Source organism: Crotalus tigris, unplaced genomic scaffold, assembly GCF_016545835.1.
Source record: "Crotalus tigris isolate CLP2741 ecotype Arizona unplaced genomic scaffold, ASM1654583v1 scf7180000017541.2806704, whole genome shotgun sequence".
NCBI classification, from domain to species: Eukaryota; Metazoa; Chordata; class Lepidosauria; order Squamata; family Viperidae; genus Crotalus; species Crotalus tigris.
This window is the reverse complement of record NW_024096462.1, coordinates 2350972-2378149: the sequence shown is the minus strand read 5'-3', so window position 1 is coordinate 2378149 and position 27178 is coordinate 2350972. Positions and strand designations below refer to the sequence as shown.

Sequence of the window (27178 nt, the reverse complement as noted above, 5' to 3'; positions counted from 1 at the left end):
AAAAACTTACAAAGATTCAGGAGTCATCATGTAAATCAGACATGTCAAATACAAGGCCGGGGGGCCGGGTGCGGCCCGCGAAGTGGTTTCATGTGGCCCGCGAAGCCATCCTCGAAACAGTGAGGGAACGGCCCCCACTGCCTTGGCCCTGGCCCAGGCCAGCCGGGAGCCAATGTACAAATTTTGTGGTGGCCATCTTGGCACTTGCCCCAGTGGACCATGCCTTGGCACTTGCCACCGGTCCCACCCCCTTCTGCCAGAGACCCTCAGATCTTTCCCACTCCTGCCCAGGCCCCCACAGGCACCCTTGACGCGAATGATGTAGAACTGGCCATGCCCACCCAGTAGGCCACACCCACTCAATCCACACCCACCCAGTAGGCTACACCCACTCTGGCCACACCCACCCGGCCCCCCAAGGGCAACCGCAATGCTGATGCGTCCCTCAGTGAAATTGAGTTTGACACCCCTGATGTAAATAGCCAGTTGCAAATTTCTCTGTTATTGGTAAAAAGTTCCACTCCTCTGTCAGATCACAGAAAAACTATTAGAAAGAAGCTCAGAAAGTCTCTCTCCTAAATCACAGGGGGATATGTTGGTTCTAAATGGGAAATAGTTTGGTTGCTGAAATTCTTGGAAGCCATTCTTCTCTACAAATCTTGCTGAAGAGAACTGTATGAAGATTTGGTTCCTTTTTGACTGGATACAATTGAAAAATAGGAGATTATTAAGATTGGAAGGTCATGATATGCAGATTGGGTGGCACGCCATACTATGGGAGGAGAAATACAAGGTCCACCAGTACTTCCAGAGGCATTACATTAGACGAGCGTTAATAGATGTGTGGGTTAAAATCAGGCAACAAAATTATATGCAAGTTCCTAATTGGATTTCAACATTGGAAATGCACATACACCCAATATTTATACAACTAGGGAAAGTAATAACGTATAAAAATATATTAGACGAGAGAGGAGAATTGAAATCAAGGAAAAATCTTCAAGATGAAGGGATAGAATTGGAATGGTGGGCATATCTCCAACTGCAATCAAGATATAGGAAAGATAAAAAAGAGTGGGGTATTAAAACAGAGTCGACAGAGTTAGATAAAATATTATTAGGAACCGAGGACAAAATGATTAAAAGAATATACCACTACCTTCTAGACCAGGCAATGTATGAAGAGCAGGTCAAAGAAACTATGTTAATGTGGAGTAGGGATTTCTGCTTTAATATTGATCTGCATATCTGGCAAGAATTGTGGGAAAGAAACAGGAAACTCACTTTGTTGTTGTTGTTGTTGTTAATTGCGAAGTCGTGTCCGACCCATCGCGACCCCATGGACAAATTCTTGGAAGCCATTCTTCTCTACTTTAGCTACTTCTTATAAGGAAAATCTCTACAAGATGTTTTACAGATGGCATTTCCTACCCACGAGGTTAGCCAAAATGGGCCCAAATCTTTCACCTATATGTTGGAAATGTAAAATAGCAATAGGAACCTATTACCACATGTGGTGGGAATGTCCTAAAGCCTGTGACTATTGGAATAGGATAAGAAAATGGTTGAAAGAAATATTAATGTTGGAGATAGAGCTAAAACGTGAACTCTTTTTATTGGGCATAACCACAGAGAAATATGATAAGGGAATAATCTATTTGATGTTGCACATCTTGACTGCTGCTAGACTGGCGTTTGCACAAAAATGGAAGAACAAAGAAACTCCCATAGATGAAGAGATACTACATAAAATACTATCTTGTGCTGAAATGGACAGGCTTACGATGGAATTTAAAGATAAAAGCGGATCAGAATATTTTGAAATCTGGGATAAATTGTACCATTGGTGGAAATCGAGGAGGACTGTTGGGGTTATAGATTAGTGATAAGATGGAAACATATATAATCTTAGGTTAGCAAATAGAGAAAATGTATTAAGTATTGTATAAAAAATTCATATGTATTTATAGAGATAAAGAATTGAATGTAAGAAGAGAAATAATTTGATAGAAATGTTCAAACTGGAATGTTACATCATGTCCAATGTTTTCTTTTTTTTAATTGTATTGTAAATAAAAAACTTTTAAAAAAAGATTTGGTTCCCTTTTATTTCGTTTATTTCATTTTATTTTTATTGAATTCAATTTATACAGCCCCCTCTTCCATCTTGCATAATCGACATTGAGAGAGGGGGGACACAAAAATCATCAAATTAATTAATAAAAAAAGAAAAAGAAAGAAAAATGGCAACCAGAATAACAGAGCTGGAAGGGACCTTGGAGGTCTTCTAGTCCAACCACCAGGAAGCCTTATATCGTTTCAGACAAATGGCTATCCAGTCTCTTCTTAAAAACTTCCAGTATTGGAACATTCACAGCTACTGGAGGCAATTTGTTCCACTGATTAATTGTTCTAACTGTCAGGAAAGTTCTCCTTAGTTCTAGGTTGGTCCTCTCCTTGAGAGAAGGATCATAATATATAACAGTGTCTCGCAGGCTCTCTTAACCACTGACTCCCTCCCATGCCAGAAAGAGTATGAGTTTTGGACAGCCTCCCAAGAGATTGAGAACTGATATTGCCAACTAAGCAACATACAGATTTCCAGGTGCTTTAGGACATAACTCCTATCAGTCACATTTATGGATCACAACATTTGTTCTGCAGTTACAGAAGTTCTTGCCAAGGAAGTATGGGAGATTTCTTTTTATAGATGATCCTTTAATTCCTTAGCTGATTTGACTAGAAACAAAAGAGTTCTTTTCCTAGCAAATCCTCATTCCAGCCTAGAGTTAACTTTCATCTGATGCCAAATTAATATGACCTTCAAGGAAAAGACCATGAAATCTGGCATGAAGGAGTGATTCAGAACTTTCTAGTTTATTTTGAATTACATGGTAATTCCAGAGACAAATACTTTTGAGGAATGGCTTCCACCACCATCATTGTTTTACTGGTTTTGTTAACTTATTTTTTTTCTTTGGAGAAAAAACTACAAAATTAAGTGGTTTACTCCTCAACAGAAAAGTATAGGAAAGTATTCTTACGATCCAGTTCTGCTCTCCCATCCTAATCCTCTCCCCAACAACTGATTCTTCAGCCTGCTTCCAAATAAAGCATAATAGGGATTTGCCAAAACATTTTCTATACAAGAATTACAGCCCCAGATTCTCTAGTTAACAAAAGGGGCCACTGAGATTCAGCTTATAAGCTCCTTGCCCTGCAGAGAAGAACTACATCACCAATCCCATGACATCTAGTGTAAGCATTTTCTCACCCATCTTTTATCGGGATAAAAAGGAAGAAACTAGTCTGGATGGATAATCTGGGCACACAACATGCACTGCCCACAACGGGTGGTAGCAGGAAACGGAAGGAGATCAGCCAGTTTATTTTGCCTCCAACCTCATTTAGATTTATTTATTTCTTTACTTTGGCCCTAAAGGTTGGCAAATAAAAAAAGCTTTGAGTTCAACATACACTGTATCTGTCCCACTATATATATATATATATATATATATATATATATATATATATATATATATATATATATATATATTTCGACAAAGTCCCATTCGTCATCTTCAGGCTGGTATTTTCAGCTTCGTGCTCCCTGAAAACACCAGCCTGAAGATGACGAATGGGACTTCATCGAAACGTCGCCCAGACACTTCCAATTTTACGCGGGAGAAAACCCGAATAACCAAAGACCTACACACACACACACACACACACACACACACACACACACACACATATATATATATAATCAACAAGAATAAAATGCAAACAGAAAAAACAGAAAATCATACATCCAACACTAATAACAACAACAAAAAAAATAAATTGTGTACAAAAGGGGAAAAAATGATCAAAATATCAAATAAGTCTAACATTAAACATAAACAAATCTATACCGGCTAGATGCTGAAAAAAATAAAAAATAAAAAAAATAAAAAATAAAAATAAAATAAAGTAAAATAAAATAAAATAAAATTCCTGATAAATTCTCCTCCCCTTATGTAATGGGTCTACAATTAGTTATAAGCTTTCTCATACATTCAACAATACTATGCTATATAAACAAATATTCCAGATGAGGAGATCTCTCTCTAATAATCAAATTGACTGGTTTCTCCTATTTTTAGATCCAGTGATGAAGCACCCACAATTTCTGAAGGAACAGTTTGCCTTCAGAAGTTGTGGGTGCTTCAACACTGGAGGCTTTTAAGAAGAAATTGGACAGATACTTGTCTGGGATAGTATAGGGCAGGGGTAGGCAACCTTGGGTCTTTTGTGACTCATGGACTTCAACTCCCAGAAGTCCTGAGCCAGCAAGGTTGCCTACCCCTGGTATAGGGTCTCCTACTTGAGCAGGGGGTTGGACTAGAAGACATCCAAGGTCCCTTCCAGCTCTATTCTGAATTTGAATTTGACCTTGAAAACTCCATTTAATAACCTCAAATGCCCATGATTAGGAAGTAGCATCTGATGCTGATTTGCTATCAACCAAGTATAGAAGGACATTCATACTTTAACTGAGATAGTATTAACCTCCTTTTTTCCTGCTGTTTTTGCTGCTACCACGCCTTCAATATCTTAAAATAGAGAGGGAGAAGCAGAAGGATCCTGCAGCATCAGCAGAAGCTTCTGCTTCAGTCTTTTCCTGCTCCTTGGATGGAGTACCGTCAGTATCTACTCATTCTTTTGCCTGCCAACCAGCCAGCCAGCCAGGGATGTCTGCAGGTTGATGTCAAAAAGTCAAGATTTCTGATCACCGCCCTGCTTTACAGACACACATTTAAAAAGATTTTGGATCTTTGGATTTTGTTTGTGAACTTGCAGTTGCCATCTTGACTTTTTTTGATACCCCTCAAGTCATGTGCAAGTGCTGATGAAGAGCAGCAAGGAGTCTATGTCCTATGAGCTGCCCTAATGGAAAGAGAGCAGCTGGGGAAAACGGAGGTCAATTCAACATTGTTGTTTTTAATTAAAAATAAACTGTGTTTTTGCTATCAGGGAACTGGTTAGCATTCCATTACAATCCTCAGAGGGAGGGAATGGGAAACATATTTTTGTTTATTTTATTCTTATTAAAATTTGTAGAGAGAATAACCTATGGTTGTAAAACTACAGTAGGTGAGCGTGAAAGGCAATAAATAGCAATCTAATGTCATTCAGCACATTACAGAAACAATGCTACTCACTGCCCATTTCCCCCCTTTAACCATATATAATTCTTCAGTGTTGCTTTCTTTTCATGCCCTGTGAATCCTTGGTTTTATTTCACCTGCTCTTAGATTTTATGACTACAGCTGAGCCCAAAATTTCCATTGCTAAGCAAGACAGTTGCCTGCATGGAGGGAAGTAATGCAATGGGTCTCTCTTAGGCAGTGTCCTGGGGTCATGTGATAACCTTTTGTGAGGGAAGATAGATTCACTTAACAACTCTGTTACAACTTTAACAGCTGTAGTGATTCACTTAACAACAGTGGCAAGAGAGGTTGTAAAACAGAGCAAAACTTAAACTTTCGCTTAGCAACAGAAATGTTGGGCTCAATTGTGGTCATAAGTAGAGGACTCCCTGTATTAAAAAATCTGCATCTTAGAGCAGAAATGGATACTTTGCATTGGCTTGCCGCACTCTGTGTATTAACAGATCAGTTGTAACTTGGACAGTGAGTAAAATTAATAACAAGAGTCCATTTGCAGATTTAGTATAACTGTTTAAGGGCTCTTTCTCTAAAAGAGAAAAGTGAAGTATTAATACCACTCTTCAATGCCTTATTAAGGCCACACTTGGAATACTGCATCCAGTTTTGGTCACCACGATGTAAAAAAGATGTTGAGACTCTAGAGTACAGAGAAGAGCAACAAAGATGATTAGGGGACTGGAGGCTAAAACATATAAGGAACGGTTGCTAGAATTGGGTATGTCTAGTTTAACGAAGAGAAGGACAAGGGGGGACATGATAGCAGTATTCCAATATCTCAGGGGCTGCCATAAAGAAGAGGGAATTAAGCTATTTTCCAAAGCACCTGAAGGCAGGACAAGAAGCAACGGGTGGAAACTAATCAAGGAGAGAAGCAACCTAGAACTAAGGAGAAACTTCTGACAGTGAGAACAATTAATCAGTGGAACAGCCTGCCTCCAGAAGCAGTAAATGCTCCAACACTGGAAGTTTTTAAGAAGAGACTGGACAGCCATTTGTCCCAAATGGTGTAGGGTTTCCTGCCTGAGCAAGGGGTTGGACTAGATGACCTCCAAGGTCCCTTCCAACTTTACTACTATTACTATATAGAAGAAAATTGACCTTTGATTTAATGCCTACTCTTAAGACACTGCCAGATGAGTGCTAAAAGCCCCTGGAAAACACAGTCAGAAACCTTGTGGTGATTATGCAACACAAATGGTTAAAAGCCGACCAGTTGTCTCCCCTTTGTCTTCAGGAAACACAAATGGCATAAGTTATTTACAGCAGTCCAGGACTGCTGTGCTTCTCATGGGAAACTTTTAAGTGCTGACTGTTGGTGCTTAACTGTTGTCTAGACTCTACACCAAGTTTATTAATTGCTATCCTCCATAAAGATCTTCCCATTCCGCTAAGAACCAAGGAAGGAAAAAAGAAGAGGAGTTGGGATGGAGACAAAACTAGCCACTCCTATTCTGCTTTAAGTTCAGGTTGCCAATTATCATTTATTATTTTCTGTCATAGTAGCTTCTTCCTTCTCCTCCTCCTCCTCTTCTTCTTCTTCTTCTTCTTCTTCTTCTTCTTCTTCTTCTTCTTCTTCTTCTTCTTCTTCTTCTTCTTCTTCTTCTTCTCCTTCTCCTTCTCCTCCTCCTCCTTCTAAAAAGGTGCTTTTTCAAAAGGCAACTGGACTGCTTTTTCTCTAAGGAAGAAGACGAGATTTCGCTTCTCATTCAAGAAGCTTCTCCACCTCCTCCTCCTCCTCTTTAGGTTCTGGTTCTTGTTCACCCCCCAGCCTTCACATGATTGTCATCCATGCCCATTTTTTCCTCCGTGCCAATCGTTCCTCCTTCCAGCTCTCTCCATTTCAAAAGCTTCATGAGGCAAAGTGAGGCACCATGGCACCTTGACTTAGCGGGGAGGGAAGACAGCCTGTCACCAGGTAACAAGATGGGAAAAAAGTGCCCACCAAGAGCATACATGAACGCATGGATGAACACCACAAAAATAGAGTTGCAGTATTTTCCTGTGACCTGGAAGCAAATTGGCTCAGATGCAAAGAGATGCTGAAATTATGGAAACACAGGGGCATGGTGCTGATCCTGGCCAATGCAGATTTGAAGATATCTCATATAGAAGGAGAAAGACAAAAAGGAGAAATAGCCCATATCTAGACACATCTACAGCATGTGAAGAGCTTAATGCTGGGAAAGATTGAGAGCAACAGAAGAAGGGGACAACAGAGAAGGAGGTGGCTGGATGGAGTCACTGAAGCAGGAGGCGTGAGCTTAAATGGACTCCAGAAGATGGTAGAGGACAGGAAGGCCTGGAGGAATATTGTCCATGCGGTCACAATGGGTTGGACACGACTTCGTAACTAACAACAACAATGTGCAGGTAGTCCTCAATTTACAAGAGTTCATTCAAAGTTACAGCAGTACTGAAAAAAGTCGCTTATGATTGTTTTTCCCATTATGACCTTTGCAGCATCCACATGATCATGTGATCACAATTCAGATGCTTGGCAATTGACTCATATTTATGACCATTGCTGTGTCTCAAGGTCATATGATCCCCTTTTGCAACCTTCTGACAAGCAAAGTCAATGGGGAAGCCAGATTCACTTAACAACCAGGTTACTAATTTATCAACTGCACTGATTCACTTAACAACGGAGGCAAGAAAGGTCGTAAAAAATGGGGCAGAACTCACTTAACAAATGTCTGACTTAACAATAGAAATTTTGGGCTGAATTGTGGTTCTAAGGCGAGGACCACCTGTACTAAAACTCTCAGATCTGTTTGATTGTGAAAAACAGTGCATCAAACGGCAACAACTATTCAATAAATGTACTTCCAATGGGCTAATTTACAGAATGTGTCCAGAATTCTATGGCTTCCATAGAATTGAAATTTAGCAAAGTTGTGGCTTCTTCAGTACTGTCACGTTGGCCTACTGAGTTGTGGTCACCTGATCATCATTTCCATCACTCCCTGCCAGCTTCCTATACAAAAAGTCAGTGGGGAAGCTGGCAGGAAGTCAGAAGTTGCTACTACTGTCACCACTTGTTGGTCCATTCTGCTTCTTTGTTTAGTGAAGGAAATGTCTCTGAAACAATGACCAATGGGTCACAAGTCACCTAATATAAATAGAAAGCACCGCTCTTTTGAAATTGCATTTTTTGATCTGTGGTTCCCTGGTGGTGCTAAACCACAATTCTCAGCATGGGGGGGGGGGATGAGAGAGTACTGAGTTTGCTAATTCCTTTGCATACAGGGAAAGTGGAAAGGCAGAGTGTTATCCTCGCTGTGTAGTGAGATTTCAACTTTTACAGTTCCCAGCTGGCATGGACAAAAACCACCTCTAGAAACCTTGGTTTAAATATAGCTGAAAGTTTGCAGAATGGGGAAGGCACTAATAAAGAAAAAAGGGGAATGATTGTCAAGCACTTGGGATTAATGGGCACTTTATTTTTATTTGTTTTTTAAAAAAGGTTATATGTTGCTAAGAATATTTACTAAACTGAATGCCCAGTCACATAGAGTCCTCTCACTGAATGCCGAGTCTGTCATCATTCTTTCTGAGACAGCCATCCATTGTGCCATATCTCTCCTTTTCTGTTCCACCACGTAGCATTGGTTCTCCAGAATGACAATGGCTCTGGGGTGCCTGGTCAGGCATTTGGAATGCCCCCCAAATCCCCCTTTGGCTTTTTCCCATCCACTTGAAGAACTTGCTGAAATGCTTGACATTCTTTCTGAGAACTTGGAGGAATGAAGTCTGTATGTGACAATATGTTACATCTCCCCTCCTTGTAAGAGAGGCAATGAAGATAAAAGATCACAATCCTCTTAATGTCAGTTGGGTCTCTACGTTGCATATTTAGCTGGTTTGAAGGTCATGTTGCTGTTGAATTTCATACAAAGAAGAAGAGCAATGTGTGTTTCTTTGTACTTGTACAACAGTGTGGTATATGGTAGGAGTTTAATTAAAAAATAGAATTAAGACCCAGATTCAAGCCCACCCTCAACCATCACTCTACTGCAGGAGTCTTCAAAGTTGGCAACTTGAAGACTTGTGGATTTGTGGACTTGTGGACAGGGCTGGCTGAGGAATTCTGGGAGTTGAAGTCCACAAGTCTTCAAGTTGCCAACTTTGAAGACCCCTGCTCTACTGGGTGAAATTGGACCATTAATTCTCTGCAGCATCCTCATAGTCAAAATTTGGTTGCTTAGCAACTGGCATGGATTTATGAGGGATGCAAATGTGATCGCCATTTGTGACCTTCCAAACCAGTTTCTAACAAGGAAAGTCAGTGGGGGAAGGTGGATTCACTTAATAACCACACAATTCACTTAATAACTGCATTGATCTGCTTAGCATCTGTAGCAAAAAGGTTGTAAAATCAGGTGTGGTTCACTTAACAACCACCTTGCTTAGCAAAGGAGATTCTAGTCCCAATTGTAGTCATAAGTCAAGTACTATCTGTACTTTATGCAGTATTTCATTTAGAGCAGGGGTCTCTAAACTTGGCCATTTTAAGAGTTGTGGACTTCAACTCCTAGAATTCTCCAGCCAGCATGGCGGGCTGAGGAATCTTGGGGATTGAAGTCCACAATTCTTAGAGTTGCCAAGTTTGCAGACTCTAATCTAGCGCAAAATGGGGATGCTCAAGAATTTCAGATAAAACATACAGGTCTTTGATTTTTCTTAAGGAAAAGAAAAGAACAGTTTTCATAAAGTTTTTAGTTTTTATAACTCCCATGCATGCATGTGCTTGGTCCTTAGACTGATATTATGCCCCTGTTGCAGGATCTCCTATTAAAGGAATCTTTGGCATTTTAGTTTTGATGATATTTTTAAGTCCAACTCTTTCCTTCTCATAGTACTGCAGCTTCTAGGTTCCTCTGGGTCAATTAACATGTGATATTTTCATGCTGATCTGGGAAAGGAAGTTCATTCTGCATGCCTGAAAATTATGGGAACAAAGTTCAGTGTATTTAGAGGGCACACGATTGGGGGATGCCGAATTAAAAAGTTATTTAGGGATATCCAACAATAAGACAAGGCACGTCCTCAAATATACGCCTCTTACCGCAACACAGAAATAGAAGAGGTCACATCTGTTTTTACCACCCTTCTTGTTGGTATTACAGATGCAAATGTTGCTTAGCTTTTCTTCGAATGACCTTTAGGAATAACCAAGATCTACCAAAACATCTTCTGCACGAGTCATTTCTACAAGTGATATTCCTTCCTGACATTGTAGGTCACGGATGGTAACCATTAAGGCAATTGCACACACAAAAATTTGGGTCTAATGTCACTGCAATTAACGTAGGCTAAATAACACTATGCTATTAGATTATCAGAGGGACCATACATCTGATTCCTGTTTTCACTGGAACGAAGTTATTTTGGCTGGAATTTGTCCAAGCTCTCAGCCTTTTTTTTTTTTTTTTTGGCTCAGAGTGTCTGTTCCATTTTCGGATGAGCAAAACTCTAAAAAACTTTCTAGTGCCATTAGGGGAGACCAGGATTCTTGCACATCTGACACAGGTCAAAGTCATGGACCTTGAAAGGAGATCCATTCATCACTTTTTACAGCAATATAGTTTGAAAACTATAAGCAAAAATAAATCAAAACATGAATCTCTTTCATGATGGTGCTGTTTCCTTGCTGGCAGTCAGGTAGAGACGTATTTATTATACAGGGCCTGCTAATTTTCCCAACCTCCTTTCTCCTATTCCATATTTTCTGGGTGTTTAATGCAAACTGCTTGTGATAACAGTGTTCCAATATCTAAGGAGCTGTCACAAAAAAGAGCAGGTCAATCTGTTCTCCAGAGCACATGAAGGCAAAAGCTATGACGGAAACTAATCAAGGAGAGAACCAATCTAGGACTAAGGAGAAATTTCCTGACCGTTAGAACAATAAACCAGTGGAACAGCTTGCCTTCATAAGTTGTGGGTGCTCCATCCCTGGAGGTTTTTAAGAAGAGATTGGACAACCACTTGTCTGAAATGATAGGTTGAGCAAGGGGTTGGACTAGAAGACCTCCAAGGTCTCTTCCAACTCTATTATGTTATTCTGATCTGTATTTGGCTTTCTAATGCTTAATTAGGCTTGTTGCAAGTCATGGAATTGGATTGGAGAATCCAGATTTCACTGAATTCTAATTTCCAGAAGTCCCAGTGATGCCTCTGGGAATTTCCCAGAAGATATTGTCATACCACAGTCTGCCAATGGCTTTGGTTGAGTCATTTAGCATTAAAAATGTACTTGGAAGCCAACTGAAAGACCAACGCTGGGTGGAAAACCAAATGGGAAGGTGGAGCCTTATCCACAGCAAGTTTTAAAATTCCTGATGTCCCACAAGGCACCTAAAGGTTGGGGACCTTTGATCTAAATTAAAGGAAATAGTGGAAGGACGTGAATACCAAACTGAGAAGGTAATGCAAAAATTATTTGCTGCGTTTGCACTGAGTCTATAATCACCCTGCAAAGAGCTGCTTCTAAAATTTCCCTAAGCACTTGCTCAGAAAAGTGGTGAAATGACGGGCCCTTGGTGCTCTCTGAGCTTGGTTGTTTTTATGCAGATGCTTCATTACCCAAACTAGGTAATATCATCAGTGCTATTAGGAGTGAGGTTTGCTTCTCAATTTATATTCTAGTGCAGTGATCACTTTTTAGAGACCAAGTGCCCAAAAACTGGTCCCACCCCCGCTCCAACCCCCACCCCGCCCTTGCTCCGCCCCCCCATCTCCCACCCCGCCTGCCCGCAGGGCCACTCACCACCTCCAGGGCCAACCGCAGATTGTCCAGGCAGCCCAGCAGCGCTATGGCGGTCACAGCCTCTGCTCACGCCCTGCAGCATCAACTGTGCATGATGGGGTGTGAGGGCAGAGTCTTGTCTACGCTGCCTGGCTGCCATGTCCTTGGCTGAGCTGCTCCGCGTGGGCCACGCTCAGGGGCGACTCTCCTTCAGGCGGGCTGCTGAAGGGGAGGGGGGCATGGGGGGAGGTGAGGCTGGGGCAATGGCATGTGTGCCCATAGAGAGGACTCCGAGTACCGCCTCTGGCACCCATGCCATAGGTTCGCCACCACTGTTCTAGTGGCTTGCCCCGTCGGTGTCAGTGGGACTGGGAGTGGTCTTGGAAGTTCAACTGGCCCAGTGGCAATTCATTGGACCATTTACTGTTAATTTGATTAATTTAAGCTAGTTTGGGTAAAATAAAATGTCTGCATAAAAACAGCGAAGCTCAAAGAACACTGAGGACCCCTTATTCCAACCCTGAGGTACAAATATTCTACTTTATCAAAAGCGGTGAATATGAATCAGATCTGTAGGTTTGTTCTTGCCCCACCTGGTTTTGCAAGAGGACAATCAATTGTAGTCCAAGGTGAGCTTTCAATGACCTCCTTTCTAAACCATCTCCCCACTTCCTGTTGTCTTTTCAAGAAGGCCTTAAGAAAACAAACATATTAACAATTGTTTTTAGTCATTTATTTCTCCTGGGTGATTAAGTTTGAAGGCTTCCAATTATCTAACCATTTTTTTCTTTCTTTCTTTCTTTTTTTCCTAAAGTTGTATTGGGTGAAATGAAAAGTCCTTAAGCAAACAGAGTAAATTAAACGACAACTGAACAAAGAGGCTTTGAAGGAACTTAGTAAATTCCCAATAATACTGCAGAGACTGCCAAAAATAACAAATACTTTCCAAGGACAAATGCAAATAGGAAAGAGAGAAAAAAAACACAGTTATAGCACCTATGCCATATTAGCCCCCCCTCCGCCCCCAGCCAAGCAAGGAAACACACCCTGGATGAAAGACCATCAACAAACAGATTAAATGTAGATTGAGGACCTCACACATTTTTCCAGGCCAGGGCCCAGCACATTTCAGGTTTCCAGAATCTTCTTTCTTACTAAAACAAGTACAACTAATGAAATACTAGTCAGAAAGTACACAGTTAGGCCAGCCATATAAACCTGGTCTATCTATAAACGTGCATGCATGGACTTCAGTTCCCAGAATCCTTCAGTCAGCATGGTCTTTGCCAAGAATTCAGGAAGTTGAAATTTGCATATCTGGAAGCTGTCCAGTTTGGGGGCATCTGGATTAGAACTAAAGGGAAAACTGCTTCTGTCTAGGAATATGAGGATCTGAAGATAAATTTCCATCAACACAGATTCATGTCTGGACTGGAAATGAAATAACTACATCTACTGCAGGGGTCTTCAAACTTGGCCTTTTTATGACTTGTGGACTTCAACTCCCAGAATTCCTCAGCCAGCGTGTATCTACTTGCAGATAAACTGAGAATTTCAGATGCTGTAATAGACCCCCAAAATGGATTTGGCTTATGCATGGATGGACTTATCCATCAGTACATATGGTAAATTTGCTGGTGCATCTGAAGGCCGAAAGTGGGTAAGAGCCTACAAAGGTGATCATTGCCTTCGATCTGTAGATTGGTTAGGCTGGCTAGCACTACACTCACATCAGATAGAGACCTTGTTTCACTTTGTCCTACTTTATTATTGATATATAGGAGAAAGACAAGAAGAAGGATTCTATCTGCCAATCAGACAAAATTTTGTCTGCTTGGAGAATGTTTTAACTATAGGATAGTTTCAAAATGTCCTAAATGTATCTTAGCAGGGAAATGGCTTCTAAATGTCTTGTATAAATAAATATACATTTTGGAATCATGACTGTATTTGCCTTTGTGGCTTGCTACCCCAATCTTTTCTCCTCCAGTGGACAATTGCATTGGAAAGCAATAGATTAATTTATAACCCAAACAAGGCTTCAGATTTATCAGGCTGTTTAAACTCTAAAAACATTCAAAAAATACACATTTAAACCCAGTCTTCATTTCTGTAACACCCCCCAAATTAATGAACAATGCCAATGAATTAATTGGGCGTGACAACCGTTAGGAAATAATGAGCAACAGATGGCATTTTGCTCTCCAAACCAATTTATTATGGAAACCTGTTAGAAAAAATATTTCCACATAAGTCATGTCCCGTTTTGCAAACGTTTTCCCCCTCCTTAAAATAAATTCTAGTTAGTGGTAAACCTAAATGTTACTAGTCTAGACCATAAATAATGGTATGCACTGCTCTTTTGTCATATGAAACATGTTGCAAATTTATTTCGAAACCGTAATTTTTTCTCAAGAACTACCTGGCTTCTGCGCTGATCCATTTAAATAAATAAATAAATTTATAGATTTCAGTGAAGCCCGGATTACATTTAGAATCAAAGGCCTGACTTCTGCACTACTCCATTTAAATAAACAAACAAACAAGTAAGTAAGTAAGTAAGTAAGTAAATGTATAGATTTCAGTGACGCCCAGATTACATTTAGAATCAAAGGCCTGGCTGGTCAAGGGAATTTAATTGCCCACCCCTTCTGAAGATTACATTATAGGATGGAGTAGCCTACTGTATATGTCATCTTGAGTTCTGAGACAAAAAGCAAGATATCAAATCAAAATAAACAAATAATTTTAATGCTTATTATTCTTAGGAGGAGGAGTGAGCTCTAGTTGCAAAGATCCCAAGATCCTAGAATCTCTAATTAATTGGGTCTTGTAGGATGCATACATATTTTATCCAAGAGGCAATCAAAATGAATTAGATGTTCTATTAAGCCGTATTGTGATTCGGTGGTTATTTATTTGTTTAAGAAATATATAAAGTTGTCCACCTTAACCAATATAGCAACCAACAAACAAAAAGCCACAATAAACACATGGAAATGAATTTTAAAAGGTCCTCTTAAAAATTCTATGTCCTTCTACTAGCCCCAATTTCTCTTAGAGTGTAGAGCAGGGGTCTTCAAACTTGGCCCTTTTAGGACTTGTGGACTTCAACTCTCAGAATTCCTCAGCCAGCGTACCTGGTTGAGTTGAAGTCCACAAGTCATAAAAGGGCCACGTTTGAAGATCCCTGGTGTAAAGGACAACAACAAGGGACCCCTTTGGGGGCTGAAGTGTCAAGAATAAGCCAGAACTTCCTTCTTTGTCCCAGTGCTCTCTCGGTAAGCTGGGCTGAAATTCTTTTCAGCCTTGTTAGTCAAGAGTTCCTTGACTTCTGGTCCAGTACATCCAAAAACTGCTAAGTTCTGGGTCAAAAGTGCTGCCTTTGATCCAGAATGATTACAGGGGGAGGAAAGGAATGTCACAAAAAATTGGTCTAGGACAGTGGTTCTCAACCTGTGGGTCGGGACCCCATTTGGGGTCGAACGACCATTTCATGGGGGTCGCCAAACAACGCAGTCCGCCAATTTTTTCCCCTTTTCCTTAGCTGCGCTACTCCCTTTTATTCTATTGGCTTTTGAAAGCCAATAGAATAGACTCTCTTGAATAGAGTCTAATTCTATTGGCTTTCAAAAGCCAATAGGAATTTTCCAGGCTTTGTCTCTGCCCTGCTGAGCCCACCAAAAGTCCCATTCTGCAAACGGTGCTGCACCAGTTGAGTAGTCCTCGACTTACAACCGGTTGGGGGTCGCGGCATTAAAAAGGTTGAGAACCACTGGTCTAGGAGTAGGTTTAAGGTTAGGGATATAAATGTTCTCTAATCACATTTAAGCCACAAATGATCTTTAACCTTTAACCTTGATCTAGTCCCTTTCTTCTCCTTGCATTCCTCATTTTGCATATCTACAATCCAGCAAAATATTTCTTCTTGGTTGCTATTTTTCCCATCCTTCCAAAGACAATCTCCTCCCTAGCCTTAAGCCCACTGAACTCTCAGGAACACCATGTGAGTGATTGCATGCTAAAGACATGAGAAACATGCATAGGAGAATTCTTTTTTTCAATCAAACTTATCTTGAGAAGCTCCAGATACTCACTCCCATAGAGTATCTTGTTTGAGAAAGGCATAAATCCCATATGCAGGGACAAGTACAAAAGGCAAGGGATCTGATTCTGTAAGCCCATTTCCAGGAAGCTGAGTTCCTCCCTACAGGAACACTATAAATGGCTAGGTTCACAAATATGCAAAATGGAGTTTTGAAATAGAGTTGGGTAGTTTGTGATTCAGCATATTGTAGGCAAACCAACCACAATCTTAATATGTTATATGAACCAGGTTACCCCATCAAGCCATACTGTGGTTTATTTAACAGAACAGAGAGAAAAATAGTGTTGGAAGGGACCTTGGAGGTCTTCTCCCTGCTCAAGCAAGAAACCCTATACCAGTGATGGCGAACCTTTTAGAGACTGAGTGCCCAAACTACAACCCAAAACCCACTTATGCATCATCAAGTGCCGGGTGGGTGTGGCCCATTGGCTGGGTGTGGCCAATTGGGTGGGCATGGCCCATTGGCTGGGTGTGGCTGTGGTGGTAATGGCAGACCAGGTGGGACTAAAAAGTTCAATCAATCAATTCCAACTTTGCAAGATCTTTTTTTCCCGTAAGAAGTTGAAATTGACTGATTGGACTTTTTTTTTTTTACATGGCGGCGGAGGCCTAAAGCGAAAAGGTTTTATAAAACCCAGCTGAAGACCTAGGACTGGGGCGACGGTGCACGTGCCCACAGAGAGGGCTCTGAGTGCCGCCTCTGGCACCCGTGCCAAAAGGTCTCCACCACTGCCCTATACCATTTCAGACAAATGATTATCCAAATAGTTGTCCATTTATTGAGACATTAGATATTACGGAAACACAAAGATTGGGTCTAATTAATGCAGATTTGGGAGTTCTGGAAAAAAAAACCAGTTTTTGCAAATTCAAATGATTTCTTTAATCTACTATTAAAAAATAGAAACCATTTGACATTATTGACCCATAACTGACTAGTTCACCATCTGAACAATTTTCTAGTTCTGACTCCTAATATCCCAATCATCTCCAATGACCTCCAGTCATCCATATTTCAGATTGGGAATTTCAATATGTGATAACATTGTGTAAAGTGGGAAAACAATGAACTTCATATTCAGGCTGTGATTAGCAAGCATTTAGTTCTAAATTATATGTACTAGGATAGTGTTTCTGAACCCCAACAACTCTAAGATTTGTGGACTTCAACTCCCAGCATTCCACAGTTCTTAAAGTTATTGAGATTGAGAAACACTGATCTAGGAGTATGAACAGACTAGAGCAGAGGTCTTCAAACTTGGCGCTTTTATGATTTGTGGACTTCAACTCCCAAAATTCCTCAGCCAGCGTGGCTGAGGAATTCTGGGAATTGAAGTCCACAAATCATAAAAGGGCCAAGTTTGAAGATCCCTGGACTAGAAGCTCATTAGCAAATTGGGGGTAAATCCAGAAAATACAGAGAGCTCAACAGAAAAAATACATCTGACCCCTTAAAGGCTTATTGGCCTCACTTCTTTTGTCCTTTTCAGTGCTTCTGTTGCCACCCTACAAGCATCCACACTGTTCCTCCCTGGGGCTGGTGAAGCAGAGGAAAGAGGAAAGGAAGGTCAATATGAGAGCAGGACTGTCTGTGCTTGAGCTAGTATCCCATTTCCTGCCTTTGTGAGTTGCTTTTTTGTGTTGGCTTGTGCACCTAGCAAAATAACAGATCGTTGGCTTGGAGAGAGGTCTGGTAAAACTGGCCCTCCGGTCATTCTGAAAGAATGGGGCCCTCAGACCACAAGCTGAAACACTACCCAACTGTATTCGCACTGTTTCTTTTGGAGCACTGCTAAGCACAAATTAGTTAAGTTTAGTTAACTTAATATAAGGCAATGTATAGAGTGCATTATGCATTAGATTTCAGAAGCAGGTTTTGGGGGAGCTTTGATGTCTGTAGCTAAAGATTGGGCTTCCGCATGGAGTTCTGGGACCAGAGATTTTGTTGTTCCTTCATTAAGATAAATAAAAAATAATAACCATATGGAAACATTGATGGATATCACTGCATCAGATTGTAAGTCTCAGCTGGATCTCTCCTTTGATTTTTTTTCCCTCTCCCAGTTTAATTTATGTCAATGCCAAAATCTCTTTTCTTTCCCAATCTCAGCCTGATAAATGTATCCTAAAATACCCTAGAGGTTTCTCTAACCATGTACAAAATGTTTTACCCCCCTTGGCAAGTAGACTGCACTTATTCAGGCTTCGTGCAACCGTGTCATCCACCACTTTCAATTACTTGCTTTCATTTTTCTAAATGGGCCACTGAGCCAGTAAATTGGCTTTAACAAGACTTCCCCTCCCCCCTCCCTCTGCCCTGTAGAACAAGCCTGTAGATGTGATTAAAGAAAATGAGTGAGTGAAGGAAATGTTAAAATGCACTTATAAACAATAAGTCACTGACCAAGGTCTGCAGTCCCTGGCTGGTGTCCACATTACCTATTATGGTTAACAAAATGCTTGACTATATCCGAGCTTTGGCAGGAGCCAAATTTAACAGCTAAGCAAAATGCCACAGAGCCTTCTGCTCAGGCTTAGAAAAATTGCAGCCCAGAGTTGATAATTTCTTGTAAGGTATAACTGTAGTTGTTCCATTACAGTAAACAGAAAGCGCAATTCTCTTGGCTGTCAGGGAAGAGAAACAGTAAAATAAATTGTTACCATACAAGGAGTGAAGACTTAAAAGCTTTCTGTTGAGCAACTTTCCTCTTGGAATTGAGAAGAATTCCAGAGGGCAAAATTTTAGTCATAATTAGGGGAAAACCTTTGCCCAAAGTTTTATTTGGAAAGAGAAGACTTTTAGCTGAACCCAAATTTCACAGAAAAGTTTAGAAACACACTGTCCTCCATAAGTTCTCCGAGAAGAGCACACTGCAGAAATGCTTTTCTGCAAAGTCCCGAAAAGGATTCACACAATATCCTAAGCCAGGCTAAAATAGGATTACAGCAGTCTGTTATTCCGTAACTTGCTGGCAACCTAAACATTCTCTTACTTAGCACAGTGTTTTTCAACCTCAGCAAATTTAAGATGGGTGGAGTTCAAGTCCTAGAATTTGTAGCCAGGTTGTGGAACTTCAAGTTGCTAAGGTTGTCAGAAACCCCATCTTAGCGTATTAGGTGGATCAGATCATTGTATTAAATCATAACATGGTTGGCTCATGGTCTGCTATGTAAATACAGCAATTTATTACTTTTTGTTTGTTTAACAATATATATAGCCCACCTATTCCTATCAAACCCTGGACAGGACATAATATGTTTCAGATGTGTTGTGTAAACTCAGATATTGTGAGGAGATACTAAATGGTAGCTAAGTGAAATCAGCTCCAAAATTATTACTTAGAGCAGCTAAGAGAGAAAGCATAGGGGAAAATACTGCTGCTTCCTTGGGCGCCAGGGAATGGTAAATACGGTTAAAAACTTTCACTTTTGTGGTTCTCCAAAAGAGTGAATTTCAGAAGATTCCATCTTCATTTGTAAAATACAGAGAAGACTATCAGACTTGCCAGGTCCCCAGGAGCTTTTGAAAACTCAGCAGACATTAGTTTCTCCATCTCTTGGCCCCAAAGTTTTAAAGGGCCTGCTTCAGCTATGGATCTCAAGGGACCAGCTAAGTAGACTATCAATTAGACCTTGTGCTAGTGGGTTCCTGAATTCCATCTTGCTATCTCCCAACTTGGAATTATAGGGGCAGTGGAGCAAAATGGTGGAGCCAAAATAGCATCAGTATGGGCAAAGTCAAGTTGAATTTATCAACTCCCAACACTAACTTGATATTTGTTTACTGAAGTTCAAGATTTCTCAGCAGATGCCAGTTCCTGGCCAAACTTGGCTGATCTTAGAAGCTCAGCAGGTCTGGTTAGTGTTTGGAAGGGGAAACTGTTAGCAAAAGCAGGCTCGGGACGTTGCTATGGTCCTGGGCTGTTGCAAGCTGCCCAGGACCAGACTAAGCGGCGCCAGCCTGTGCGCATGCGCAAGGCGCGAAAGTGCGCCATTTTCTCATTGTAACCTTTTTGCCCGGGAATCCTTAAATTTAGAGAGAGGCCTGCAAGCCTCTGAGTTGTTGTTGTTGGAGTGAGCAGAAGAAGAATAAAGAACTGTTGGCTACAGAATGCGTGCTCTTCTTTCGCCATTAACTTGAGGACTTAACAGAAACCACTGGGGGTTTTAGGTTTGTGGGTTAGGCTGCAAAGTTGAAAATACATTCCAGAAGGAAGCAGTGACAAATGATAAATCTTGTCATTGGTCATAACATAGGATTTGATTTAGAAGATAAAACATAGAATCATAGGGCTGGAAGGGGTCTCAGAGGTCTTCTAGTCGAATCCCCTGCTCAAGGCAGAAGATCTTATACCATCCCAGTCAAGTGGTTGTCTAGTCTATCTTTGAAAATCTCCAGTGATGGAGCATCCACATGTCTGCAAGGCAAGCTATCCCATTAATTGTTTTCACTGTCAGAAAATTCCTCTCTCTAGGCTGGATCTCTGTTTAACAAACTTCTACTCATTACTACTTCTCCTACCCTCTGGTGCTTTGGAGGACAAGTCAATTCCCTCTTCTCTCTGACAGTCCCTCAACTACTGGAAGATATTTATCATATCCCCTCCCCCCTTAACCTTCTCTTCAGTAGCTAACTCCCTCAACTCACAATTCATAGTAAATTTCCTCAACAACTCACAATGTTACAGAACTACTTCTGTTAATGATGTGAGGGAAAAAATAACTATATTGATGCAAAATGCTAGGAATCAGACTCAATTTAAAAACACTTATGCTTGAACCTTACAGTAAGAGGGCACTTGATAATTCTTAAGTCATCAAGAAAAAGAACTAAGAGGAGGTAGATTATCTGTAACTCATACGATTAAATTTACCTACTCTTATAGATGATGGTAATAATAATAACAGTCTGCCATTCCTCTGGAAGCTCAAAGCAGTTGTGTTTTCATCTTTGGTCATCACCATATCAATAATCAAACATAGTCTGATTTAAGAAAGAATAACTAGCCCAAACCATTCCTTCTGTTTAGTCAGGTGGGAACTCAAAACTAGCTCTCCCCAGTATCAAACAAACATCTTAACATGAAAAACTCCATCTCATTTCACTATCCCTCTAGTCAGTAAAACATAGGACTAGAAATGTTCTTTTGGGTGAACATCAGAGATTACTTTATAAGTCACGAGGGAAGCCATCTGGTGTGCATACTTCTGGATGGGTGAATTCACTGAGTATTTATTGTCATGGGATATCATTGATAGAGGCATGCGAAGATGGGACCAACCAGCATGATACGTTTGTCTAAGATACTGCCTTATTCTTGACATCTGTCTACTGAAGTGCCATGCACTTACTATGGGAATCATTAGCCTAAAATCAGAAAGGACTATTAATCCTAAACCATGACAATAATTCTAGTTCTATTCTCTTTTTAAATGTATTGCCTTGAGAAAAGCACTGAAATAAAACCTCATTATAAATAGAAACAAACTTGTAGAGAGTTAGGCCTCATGCCGGCAGTTAGCATGTTCAGCAAATAGTGGAGCCTGTGGCCCATTATTGATATTATTGCCAAAGTCTATCTTCTGCCCATTTGTCCTTCCTTCCTTCCTTCCTTCCTTCCTTCCTTCCTTCCTTCCTTCCTTCCTTCCTTCCTTCCTTCCTTCCTTCCTTCCTTCCCTTTTACAAAGACAGCTGGTGCCTGCCAAAACAGAGACAATTCAAGAGCAGAGAAATAGTCAGCAGCCTAGAAGATGGCTGCCCTATAAGCTGAGAAAAAAGGGCTTGAACTTGGACTTTTCAAGTCATACACCAGTTTGTTAAGTATTGCACTTACGGCAGCCTAGAATCAAACCGGGCTGTTCTCTCTTCCTTGCCTCCATAGAGCAGTGTTTCTCAGTCTTGGCAACTTTAAGAGCTGTGGACTTTAACTCCCAGAATTCTCCAGCCAGTTGCCAAGATTAAGAAATATTGCCATAGAGCATCTTGGCTCCAGTTCTTTTCCTTCTTTGCTCTGCCTGTCCCTTTCTGACCTCCTTTTAGGCAGGCAGGCAAGCACAGAGCCAATCATTAATGCTCAATAGCTGCCATTGTTTCTCTGCAGAAAGTTAAGCCTTGGCGTCTGCTGCCACAGATCATTATAATAATGATATTGTTGGGCCCATTGCAAAGCCAGCAGTTCTCAGTTTTCCAGTCCCTGGGGCGTGCCGGAATTGGCTGCAGAACACAGAAAGAATTCTTCCCAAAACAGCTCTCTCAGCTGCCAGGTGGAAGAAGTTGCTACAAAGGAAGGTAACTTCCAACAGGTTGTTTTGACAGTATCTCTCCTAAATAGCTACTCCGGTTTCCACCCTATGTTTTTTCCCCTCATAATTACATTTTGGCAATGACTCTTTAAAATGAGCAGATGCCACGTGCAAACATACCTGGTTAGGAGGCAGGTAGGAATGACTCATCAGGTATGTTGGTGACAGTTGATAAGAAACTGCAATTGTGTTGAAACGGTGCTGCATGAAATCAACTTGATACACTGAGGAGAAATGATTGCATGAAACCATCTTGCCCATCCAAGGCTGCTAGAATACGAGGTGACCAGTTCCTCTCTGTCATAGGAGAATAGTTAAGCTAAGGTGACCAACCATCCTCCTTTAGGGAGGACAGTCCTCCTTTTGTGAGTTCTGTCCTCCCTCGAAAAATGACCTCCTACATGTCCTCCTTTTCGATATTTGAAGACTAATCTGCAGGGCTTTTTTTCTCTCTCATAGAACGCTCAGAACGGTGTTCCGGCACCTTTTTTTGATGGTTTTTTTTTCAACTTTTGCATGAGCTGTGCTACTCACCCTATTGGCTTTCGAAAGCCAATAGGAATTGCTGCTGAGCACGGCCGGCAAACTTTGCACATGCAAGTTGTCTGCAGCGAAGGCGAATTGGCAGGAACTTTGCACCCCTCCCTGCTACCCAACTACACCATCTCCTAGTTAGTCCCGAAGATACCTAGAGGAGACTGGAGCGGCAACGCCACGGTAAGTTTCTCTTGGTCTTCGGCCCTGCTAGAGCAATAATGGCTGCGGGCGCAAGAGGCAGGGGCAGCGGGGCTGCTGCAGACGGGGATGTAAGGGGCAGCGGTGGCCGACTGCCCCCCATGCTGTGAGAGCTGCGGGGCCCGCTTTACACGGGGCTGCGCAGGGTGGGCGGTGGTGCTGGCGGGGCGGCTGCAGGTGGGGTGTGTCAATGGCGGGCTGCCCCCCCAGGGCCGGAGCCAGCACAGCTGGTGCTTTGGGAGCCACGGGGCCCACTCTGCATTTATCATATTATAGTGTATTCTGTATTATTGTTGCAATGGATAAAATGTTTCTTTTATGTACGATATTTTTTTTCTTCAATGTATTTGTGTCCTCCTTTTCATTGTAAAAAAGTTGGTCACCTTAGTTAAGCTAATTACTGGATGAATATGCAGATCAGTCCAAATCAGTTCCCCATTAATATGTCAGACATTATTTCATCATCTCTGACTTAGTGTCGTGGATTCGGCCCCCCTCCCCAGACCGGAGGCAAGTTCAGAGGAGGAGGAGGAGGAGGAGGAGGAGGAGGAGTGTGAGTTAGCAGAGGAAAAAACAGAGCCCAGTGATGGATCGGAGGTCAGAGAGTGCTAGCCTGATGGAGCAGCCTCAGCTGGGTCAATCGAACTACTGACAGGCTGAGCAAGGTGAGCCAAAGCTGCAGCAAGTTGGCCAGGAGGGTCTAAGCGAGGACCGGGAGCAGCTGCCGCCCATTAGCAATGAGGAGAAGGTAGAGTTCACACCTCCTCCTGATCCAAGGACACATAGGGCAGAGAGGAGACAGGCACAACACCAGTCAGCTAGACTACTTGCGAGGAGGCAGCCTCGCCTCTCGTGAAGGACTACACTGGCATCGCCTACTTAATCCCACCCCCAGGACCTGAGCACGGCTGCAGCACTGTGCCCAGTTCCGTGCCTTGTGTGCTCGTGCCGTGAATCCTGACCTGTTCGACTCATGGCCTACTTTCCTGGATTTCGTGTGTGCCCGTTGGACTCGGTTACCCAGTGACTCTTGCTGTGCTGAGTTTGGAATCCGAACCTGCACAATGGGGATGCTTTCTGAAGATCTGTTTGGTGAATTTGAATAAATACCTGTAGAACTCTTGCTGTACCTGTGTGTGTGAGAAAGGGGAGAGAGTGGGGCAGCACACACTTAAACTGAGTGGAAATCAATACAGGTTGTCCTCGATTTGCAACCACAATTGGGTCCAGATTTCTATTCTAAGCAAGGCGGTTGCTAAGTGAGTTGCACAGGACTTTATGACCTTTTTTTGCCATCATTGTTAAGTGAATCACTGCAATGATTAACTGAATCAGGTGGTTGTTAAACGAATCCAGCTACCACCATTGACTTTGCTTGTCAGAACCCAGCTGGTAAGGTTGCAATCACATGACCTTGGAGATGCTGCAGTGGTAAAAGGTACAACAACTGGTTGCAAGTCACTCTTTTCAGTGTCAAACAAACAGTTATAAGTTAAGGACTATCTGCATTGGCATGCAGAATTCTGCAATACACAAAGACTTTGAATACAGTATAAATATAACATAGCTAACATAGCTAATATAAACTGTTTCATTTCTACCTTCATTAAATGCTGCTTATATGTAGCCGTTATTTCAAACCATTTTATAAATGCTAGTTTTTCACTACAAGTATTTTGAATGCAGGTATTCTCTTATACAACCTTTTCTTTTCAACTTTCTCATGTATGCTCTGTTGTCTGGATGCATCCTTGTCTAGTGTGTGGCTGATTATTCAAATGTTGTTTATTTGCAGACTCTATTGATTGGCACTAGCTTGATGAATGACAACAGTTTGCTCCCACTGAAATCTGGGGTTGCTTTATTGTACGTCTCTAAATGCAGCTAAAGGTTCATCAGAATCAGGAGTATAGGTGGTCCTCCACTTACATCAGTTCATTTAGTGACTGTTTGAAGTTAGAATGGCACTGAACATAGTGACTTATGACCGTTTTTCACACTGATGACCTTTGCAGCCATGGTCACATGATCTGTATTTGGATGCTTTGGCAATTGGTTCATATTTATGATGGCTGCAGTGTCCTGGGATCATGTGATCAACCTTCTGACAAACAAAGTCAATGGGGAAGCCAGATTCACTTAACAACTGTGTTACTAATTTAACAAATGCAATGATTCACTTAACAACTGTGGAAAAAAAGGTCGTAAAATGGGGCAAACTCTCTTAACCAACGTTTCACTTAGCAACATAAATTTTGGGCTCAGTTGTGGTTGTAACTCAAGGACTACCTGTATTGAAGCACCGAGAGAGGAAGCCCTTTGCCCAAAATGATTGTCTGAGCCTGTTACTTAAAATATCAACATGCTGTGTTCTCTTTGAGTACAACACACTTCTTTGAAGGGACTCTCCATGTTATATGAACACACACAGAGAGACACCCCTATACAAGTTAGACCAAAACAATGCTCCAACATGTTGAAATCTCATGGCAGCTAAGAAAGTAGAATGTCAGATAATATGGGTCCCTTCCAAAGTGCTTCGTGCAGTCTAGTCATAGCTTGTCAAGCCCACAGTGATATATACATCTAATAGGCGATTGATCCATGAATCAAAGGGCTGCTGCTTATGTGGTTCACCATTCCTAAAAAAAAAATAATACACCTGACATCTATATTATAGCCCTTTGGACAAAAAAAAAAAAGTACAATTTTTTTCACAGTCATTTTGAGGACTAAGGCACCCAACTAGAAAACCAGGAGGCTGTGAGTTCTAGTCCTGCCTTCCTGCCAGGAAAGAGTATTAGGTATGCTCACTTCCTTCAGTCATTTATAAAATTAATAAAGGCAGGATTTTTTTTTCTGCGTCGGAAGCACTGAAGTGTTGTGTGGCGAAAGTCTTTACTGGCGATAACATTGTTGCCTAGGAAACACCCACTTGGGGCTCCTTTTGTGTCCCTTTGAAGGTGTCCAACGAAATGATGCCTATTAGTCTACTTGCGGTCGCCCACTTTCAAACTGCTGGTTTGGCAGGAGCTGGATTGTGTGATGGGAGTTCACCTTGCCCCACAGCAGCAACAGGATAATAAACAAACAAACAACAAACAAACATTCTTGTGAAATTTTATCATGATCACTCTTATCGAGGAGATTCTTACTTTTGAAAAATGATGCTGATTAATTACATATTATATTTTAATATTGTACATTTGGTACTTTTATGCTACATCATATAGCAATTCTAGGTTTAATAAATAGGCATACCCCCTCAGAGGGCTAGTGCTGATATGCAGTTCAAAATGCAATGAATGTATAAGAGAAGGAAAACAAGCCTTTCCAGATTCCACTAATCCACATTATATCCCTTTACATTAGATCAGTGGTTCTCAATCTTTTTAATGCCGCGACCCCCCAACCGGTCATAAGTTGAGGACTACTCAACTGGTCGTAAGTCGAGGACTACTCAACTGGTGCAGCACCGTTTGCAGAATGGGACTTTTGGCGGGCTCAGCAGGGCAGAGACAGCCTGGACAATTCCTATTGGCTTTTGAAAGCCAATAGAATTAGACTCTATTCAAGAGAGTCTATTCTATTGGCTTTCAAAAGCCAATAGAATAAAGGGGAGTAGCACAGCTAAGGAAAAGGGGGAAAAAATGGTGGACTGCGTTGTTTGGCGACCCCCGTGAAATGGTCGTTCGACCCCAAATGGGGTCCCGACCCACAGGTTGAGAACCACTGCATTAGATCCATGTAAAACATATATTTGTAACATTTCTTCAACATCCTCCGAAGCCTTCTGAGGTGAGCAGCCCATATTTACAGAAATTAGCCAAGAACCTCTACTGAGCCCATATTTTTCAGATACAGAAAGCCTTTCTTAAAAGCCACACATTTTTATGCCAAGGAGCTCCTCAGATTTGAAATAATGCACACACACACAAATTCACACACCTATTCAAACAAAACTTTCCACTGCAAGCCAGAATAATACCCCACAGCCTTTTATGTCTGCCATAATGGTCAGGTTACATGAAAAGCAAGAAACTGCTTAGAAATGTCATATTAATGCGTTGT

At 41.4% G+C, this 27178-nt stretch overlaps 1 protein-coding gene across 6 annotated transcripts in view; it reads right to left on the bottom strand.

Moving 5' to 3' along the window:
• The window catches only part of CALD1 (caldesmon 1), a 201478-nt gene that overhangs the window by 132766 nt on the left and 41534 nt on the right, over positions 1-27178 (bottom strand). The gene's annotated exons all lie outside the window — the stretch shown is intronic.